Source organism: Zalophus californianus, chromosome 11 (assembly GCF_009762305.2).
Source record: "Zalophus californianus isolate mZalCal1 chromosome 11, mZalCal1.pri.v2, whole genome shotgun sequence".
NCBI lineage: Eukaryota > Metazoa > Chordata > Mammalia > Carnivora > Otariidae > Zalophus > Zalophus californianus.
This window is the reverse complement of record NC_045605.1, coordinates 103,064,844-103,072,712: the sequence shown is the minus strand read 5'-3', so window position 1 is coordinate 103,072,712 and position 7,869 is coordinate 103,064,844.

The following is a 7,869-nucleotide window of genomic DNA, read 5'->3' as shown; positions in this document are numbered from 1 at the left end:
GGACAGACATGGGCCCCGCTCTGCTTACACCCCGAGGACGCCTCCGGATAATTTTTCTCTTAAAGTCTCAGTGTTTAGCAAGCTTGTATTGGTCACACTAGCCCCACGTAGCAAGTGGCCTTTCACAGGCCCCGTTAACACTTGGTTTACAGAACTGCACTGTGAAAGGGAGAAGGCATTTTACTGAGCACCTCGGTGAGCCCGGGTGGGGCCTCTTTTATTTTTCCCAAGCATTGTGGGCGGGGGGTGGTTTCCCATGTCACAGGTGAGGATACTGAGGCTCAGAAAGCAATGCACTTGGCCTCAAGAGACCAAAACTAAGATCTGAACGCTCATTCTTTACTCCCTCTTTAAAACCCTTGCCACTTCCCCCCTTCCCCAGCCCCCACAGACCCAAAGCAAAGAAAACAAACAGAAAATTTGGCTATTTATGTGATCACAGGCAAGGGCAGGCGGGGGTTTCTAATCCTTTCTGTTTGTTTTTGGAAAACTGAAGGCAGCTCAGGGCCTGGGGGCTCGGTCAGGGCGCCTCCACCCAGGCCTTCCCCACTCCCCGCGCCTGGTGGGCTCCCTCCCCTCCCTCCTCGGGCCTCCTCGGCCTCATCCAGCCCTCCCTCCATGCCCACCCCCCCCCCTCGAGTTACCCCTCCCACCTCCAGGCTCGCTGTCCCCGCTGAGACCCCAGATCCCAGGCGGGAGTTTCCTGTTCTCATCACCACACTTTCCATGACACAAGAGGAAGTCAGCTGGGCTGGGGCTGGGTTTTCCAAGCAGCCCAGCGGCGTGGGGTCGAAGGAGGTGGGGGGCGGGGAGGGGGTGAGCGGCCCCCAGGACCTGGGCGGCAGTACCTCCGAGGCCTCCGCCAGAGAGGCGCCTGCCTGCGCTGCCCTGGGCCCACACCAGGTAACCCTGGGGTGTGCATGCATCTGTCAGCTGGTTAGTCAGCCGCCCTGGGCTCTGGGACTCCCCAGCGCCCCCAGAATTTGCCCTCTTGCCAATGCAAAGGGGCCACGGGGACGCAGGGGAGAGGGGGAGGAGCTGAGCCCTGGGAGGCAGGGAGGAGTGGCGGGAGGAGAGGAAATGTGACTGGTGCCTAGTAGGACCTCAGTGTTTGTCAAATGAATCTATGCGATGGTTGCCAAAGGCCTTGGGATGGCCTGGTGGCCGGAGGAGATGCCTCTGCTCCGTGATGAGTGGGAAGAGCTCTGCAAATATTCGTTAAATGGCTCAGTGGCCTCAATCTTTGAAAACCGTGGAGTGGGGGCCAACTGAGGGGAGAAGGCTTTGCAGAAGCACCCTGCCCCCCTCCGTATCAGGAAGTGCATCCCCGCCCCCCAGCTTTGCTCCCGCTCAATCAGATCATGGGGGGGGGGTGGGGTTGGGGGGAGAGGGAGAAAGTGGGACAAGGTAAGATTGGATTCTGGTTCTGGATGGACAGCTGAGGGGCGTGCAGGTGTGGTGGGGGGCTCTGGCCCAGGCAGTCCCAGCTCTGCCCCAGCTTGCCAGGTGGGTGCTCAGGGCCTCAGATATCTTGTCTGTAACATATGGGGATGGATGATCCTGAGGACCGTTCTCTTATTCTAGGAACCCTCTGGGGTTGCCTCGGTTGGTTCCCTGTTCTGGGACCTGAAGGGTCTGCCTCTTCCTCTTGTGGGATAGGATGTCAAGTGCTTGGCTTTCGGCGGAGGGCGGAGGGCAGAGGTTCGGAGGTTGTGTGGATAGGGGTGTGCTGGCTCTGTGAGGTGGCTTGGGTGTGTGCCTTTCGCCCTGTCCCAGGTAGGTGGGGCTGCCCTCAAGGCCCTGTCCAGCCCGCAGGGACAGGTCAGGCTGCCTTCACCCCCAGTCTTTTTTTTTTTTTTTGTCAGAGAGAGAGAGAGAGAGAGAGAGAGAGAGAGCACGCCTGTGTGTGCACAAGCAGGGGGAGCGGCAGAGGGAGAAGCAGGCTCCCCACTGAGCAGGGAGCCCGGCGTGGGGCTCCATCCCAGGACCCCGGGATTGCGACCCTAGCTGAAGGCAGATGTTTAACTGCCCCCCCCCGCCCGGCCCCCATGTTTCCCAGCCCCTCCTGGGAGCCTGGTTTTGCTCTCAGTTAATACTGGCCTCACTTCCTGGTGGTGAAAACTTGGGGATAGGACTCAAGCAAGTTACCGAGACTCCTCATCCATAAATCGTGATGTTTTGAAGATGAAGCCAAAATAATCCGTGTAAAGAGCAAAACGCAATCCTGCCTCCTCATAAGGGTTCTGGGGACCTTGATTATATTGTGATGAACATTTCAGGGTGGGGAGTAGAAGGTTTGGGGATCTGGAAGCTGGCTTTTCCTTCTGACTAAATGGGTGACCTTGGGCAGGTTATTTTCCCTTTTGGAAGCTTCCTTTATAAGATGGAGTAGGGAATGATCCCTGCATTGCAGGGGCTTCTGGAAGTTTCCATCATAATGACATGAAGGGTTTGTAAACCCTAGTGCACTCCCCGGAGTGTGAGGGCCGGTCAGCTGAGGCCTTGTCTACCCCAGCTAGCCCCAGGGCCTCTTATACTCCTCACTGGGGCTGTGTGCATGGAGGCCCAGCAGATGCCCTTGAATGAACTGACTTGCCCTTTCACCCCGACCCCCACCCCGCACCCCGGGACCTGCAGCAGGCCTCCCCAAGGTGGGTGTGTAAGAAACACGTCCCCAGCCCCTGGCCCCATGGGGGGTGTGAATCACGTATCTCAAGGACTCAGCGTTCACGGTTTCTCTTCCGTTGCTTCCGTAAGTAAGATTGGACTTGTCACACCACGGGGCACGAGTTCAGATTGAGAAAATAAGGCCACCTAGTAGAGAGAGTAGGACAAGTGTTAACCAAGCTCATTTTTCAGATGAAGTAACTGAGGATCAGAGAGGCACGGCGAATTCCCCAAGGCACACAGCCAACTGGCAGTGAGGTTTGGCCTGGACCCCCAGGTCTCCTGGGCTGTGGGCCACCCTTCCCCGGCACAGCCTCTCAGGCATCTCGGGTTGGGACCTCCCCTGCCCTTTGGGGGACCCACTGTGTTACAGTAGAGACTGTGGGGACAAGGGGGTCGGCAGGCCAGCTGTGTGTCCTTGACGTCTGCTCTCAGAGCCTCCCTTCTGTGAGATGTGCGGAGCAGAACCTGCCCGGAGGCTTGTTGAGGACTGGCCGAGCGCATTCGCGGAAAAGGCACACAGTGGGTCGTTAGTGTAGTGGGTTTAGAGCACCGGACTCTCCAGCCCCAAGGGGCAGCGCTCAGCCTTCTGAAGTCCCTGGCAGCTGTTGGAAGCTCTCCTGTCTCTTTCATTCTCCAACCCAAGCCTTCTCTCCCCAGCATCGAGCGCCCACCACAAAGCGATTTCTTGGGCAGATGAAGGAATGAATGACAGGGAGGCTTTCAGCAAGGGCACAGGAGACAGTGACAAGCAAACCCCCAGCCCTGAGCTTCTAGTGTAGTGGGGACACGACCTGACTGGCAGCTGGGACAGAGCAGGGCTAGGCCTGAGGGAGCATGGAGGAGGAGATATGTCCAATCCAGCCCCTGGAAAAGTCAAGGAAGACTTCCTGGAGGGGGTGACATCCAGGCTGAGACCTGCAGGGTGAGTAGGAGTTTGCCAGTTTGGCAGAATAGCTGGACAAAATGTTTCTACATTAACAGAAAAACGGTTTTGCAGGATATTCATCAAAAAAATGATAACAGAGATTAATGGTTGGGGACAGGATTCGGTAGAGATGGGGGAAAGGCTGGGTTGGGCTTTCGTTTTTATTTTATGCACTTCTGTATTTTTAGCTATTTTCAAAGAATGTATATTATCATTTTATAACAAATTAAAAAAAATGTAAAAGGGATTTGCAGAAAAGTTGTTAAAGAGCAAAGCCCCATGTGTGGTTATGTATCACATATCACATTTTAATATCATTTTCCATTTTCCTTAAGAATAAAAATAATGCGTGTTTATTGAGAAAAATCAAGTACAATAGACTATAAAGAAAAAATAAAACCACCGGTAATTTTACCATCCAATATGTCTACTGTTAATGTATTAGAGCATATATTTATATTATTTTTTCTATTTATAATTATAATAATTATACTTTGTTTCAAGATTAGTATTATATATGAGATATTTTTATACATATAAAAGATGTATATATGTATATATTAAGATATATACACACAAAGATATATATAAATATATATACATGCACAAACATATATATTCATAAACCGTTTTTTCTCTTATAGTATATTTTGAGTGTTTTCTCATGTCATATACTTATATAACATGATTTTTTTTAAATGGTCTATAATAGCCAATATATAAAAGTCCTGATGCTTGTTTAACTAATCCCTATTAACTGGACATTTGTATTTACTTTTTTTTTTACTATTAAAAAATAATTCTGTGATGAATATTTCTGTACAAGCATCTTTAAAAAATATCCTTACTTCCTTTAAGTAGAATTATTTGAACCAAAGATTATGGCCATTTTGCTTTATTTTATTTTATTTTTATTTAAATTCAATTAATTAACATATAGTATATTATTAGTTTCAGAGGCAGTCACTTAAATAGTTGACATTTGGGATCATTAAAGGCAGAAACCATTATTATCCCCATTTTGATTCATCAGTTGCATATAACACCCAGTGCTCATTACAGCAGGTACCCTCTTTAATGCCCATCACCCACCCACCTCCCCTCTAGCAACTTTGTTTTTTCCTAGAGTTAGGAGTCTCTTATGATTTGTCTTCCTCTCTGATTTCATCTTGTTTTAGTTTTCCCTCCCTTCGATTATGGCCATTTTAAGTACCAAAAGCCTTTGTAAAAAATTGAATTAGTGACCCCCCTCACCCCCAGCTGAGCTCTAGTAAATCTACATCCTCATTGGCTGCATTAATTAACAAGAGCCGTACCCACATAGCTAGACAAGCACTTTCAGATCAGGGTTTTCCTACTCTGCAAGTGGGTGCTCTGGGTACCTGCTGACAGTCAGTGAGGGAGGGGCCCAGGCACATCCCAGAGGGCAAATGTCAAATAATATTGGCACATTTTTGATGATTTCCTGAGTGTCCAGAGCTCTCCTGTGATGACTTCTGTGTGTCTAGTGATCTGGGCCCATCGGTGGGAGGTTCGGAGGAGCTTGCTGTGTTGTAGAGATGAGGGGAGTAAAGCTCTGAGGGATGAGGGGTTAGGCCCAGGTGCAATAAGACTTGGCCTGCAGGAAGAGACAAGTCAACACAGGCCTCCAGAGAGAGAATGGCTCTGGCCTGGCACAGGGTGTGGGAGGGTACAGCCTAGTGTTCTCCATCCAGTCTGTACCCACATGGAGCCCTTACTTGGATGTGCATCCCAGCAGGTCCCAAAACTTCAGGATGGGTTCCATGTCCTGAGTTCTTTAAGCTCTGCTGACATTAGGGCCATGTTGAGTTGGCCCCATGAGATGGTCTGGAAGCAAGTATTTACTGATTCTGTGTGTGGTGATAATGATGATGATGGTGATGATGCTGGTGATGCTGGTGATGCTGGTGATGATGTTGGTGATGATGGTGATAATGGTGAAGATGGTGATGGTGTTGGTGTTGTTGGTGATGATGGTGAAGATGTTGGTGATGATGGTGATAATGGTGAAGATGGTGAGGATGTTGGTGATGATGGTGATGGTGTTGGTGATGATGGTGATATTGGTGTTGATGTGGTGATACTGGTGATGCTGGTGATGATGATGATGATGGTGATGATGTTGGTGATGTTGGTGATGATGTTGGTGATGATGATGGTGATGATGGTGAAGATGTTAGTGATGATGGTGATGGTGTTGGTGATGTTGGTGATGGTGAAGATGTTGGTGATGATGGTGATGGTGTTGGTGATGATGGTGATGGTGTTGGTGATGTTGGTGATGATGTTGGTGATGATGGTGGTGATAATGTTTACCATGTGCTAAGGGCCTGCACAGTGCTAGGAGCTCTGAGTAACCCATTATCTTGGTTCTTCCCAGTGTGAATATGCAACCATCACTGAATTGGAGGATAATTTGAGGTAGCTCACAGATGACCACTTTTATCTTAATAGTTATGTGTTTAACGTGTGTCAATTAGGAAGTAGATAATTAGCATACCAAATCCATGATTTATGAGAGCGATATAAAATTTCACTTTTAGGTTATTTAGCAAACACTGCTGAGTTGATTTCAAGGGAAAATACTAATACTTGGTGTTGGGATAAGGTCAATATGAAGGTGGAACTTAAATAGTTGACATTTGGGATCATTAAAGGCGGAAACCATTATCATCCCCATTTTGCAGAAGTCAGAGCAGAGAGAGTTTAACCGGCCGGAGGTCACACAATATGCAAATGGTAGAGCTGGGTCTTGGCCCCAGATGCCAAATTAAGAAAATATTTAATTTAAGTAAAGGATACACCCAAAAGCACCTGTATCATACATGTATAGCCTCAGTGACTTCACAAATTGGACATGCCCATGTAATCGGCACCTGGATGTCCCCCTCCTGCGCGTCCTCCCAGCCCCTCAGCACCAGCTCCCCAGGTAGCCACCATCCGGACTTCCATCATCACAGATTGCTTTTGCCTGTTCTTGAACTTTATCTAACTGGTATCACACAGTTTATACTTTTTTTTTTTTGCGTCTGGCGTTATTTTAGCCAACACTGTGCCGGAAGATTCATCCATATTATGGCGTACGGCAGGAGCTGGGTCTTCTTCCTCACCATATGATATTCCCTGGCCTGCGGCTATCACAATTTATTTACCCCTTCTCCCGAGATGGCCACTGGGGTTGTGCAAAGCTTGAAGCTCTGCTGCTCCTCAACAGATACCTGCACACTGCACAGCAAACAGGACCTTCTCCAAGGAGCTAGAGACCAAGGAGGGTGTGAAACACTCAAACCCACAATTACAGAACTGGTGCTTTCCTCAGTGCGAGGTGGCCTTGAGGTGGCTGGCGTGGTGAGTGGTTTGGACGATCTCACTGGTTGTCTTGTGGCCTTGTACTTTATAAAGCGCTTTTCCTAGCAGCACCTCACAGCCCTGTCAGGTGGCGGTTGCCTTGTCCCCATGCTATCATTGAGGAAAGGGAGGCCAACAGAAGTGACTCCACCAGCATGTGGGGAAAAGGAAACAGAACCCGGATCTGAGCTCAGATCTCCTGCCACTAAATCCTTGGCTATCTGTACCTCCTTCCAGCTGCCTGGTGCATCTCGGGGGGCTTGCAAGGCCAGGGAGAACCCCGTGGCTGGGGGATCCTAGCTGTTTTCTGAGAAGAACCTAAAGCCAAACCGAGTGCCTGGCTTTTTGGAGTGAGAAGCTACCTTCTTTTGAGCCTGACTTCATTTCATTTGCAAAACAGGGGGAGGGTCCCTGCTCCCTCCCTGGGGAGGGCTGTGGTCACCATGACCCACAACAACGTCTACCGCCGCCCGCCCTGAGCAGAGCGGTGAACTTTCACATTCGTTGTTGTAGTGGATTTCATAACCACCCTGGGAGGACGGCCGTGCACATCAAGTTTGCCCCGTATTTCGGAGAGGTGAAGTGACTGGCCCATAGTCACAGGGCCCAATAAGGAGCCAACAGGGCCCCAGGACCCAAGGGGATACTCCCTTCTCTGCTATGCCAGGCCTTGTCCTCTAGGGGAGCCCTGCTTTTAGGACAGAGCTCACACCGGGGCCTTGGGGCCTGAAACACAGGGAGGTGGGGGCCCAGCAAGGTGAGGGGGCTGCCTCGGGACACACAATAAGAAGGGTCAGGCCAGGTGAGAGCCCGAGGCTCCTGCATCCCACCGCTTGCAGGATGGGGCTGGGGTGGAAAGCCTGGGGCATGAGCATCAGCAAAGAACCCCAAGACAGGGCGCCTGG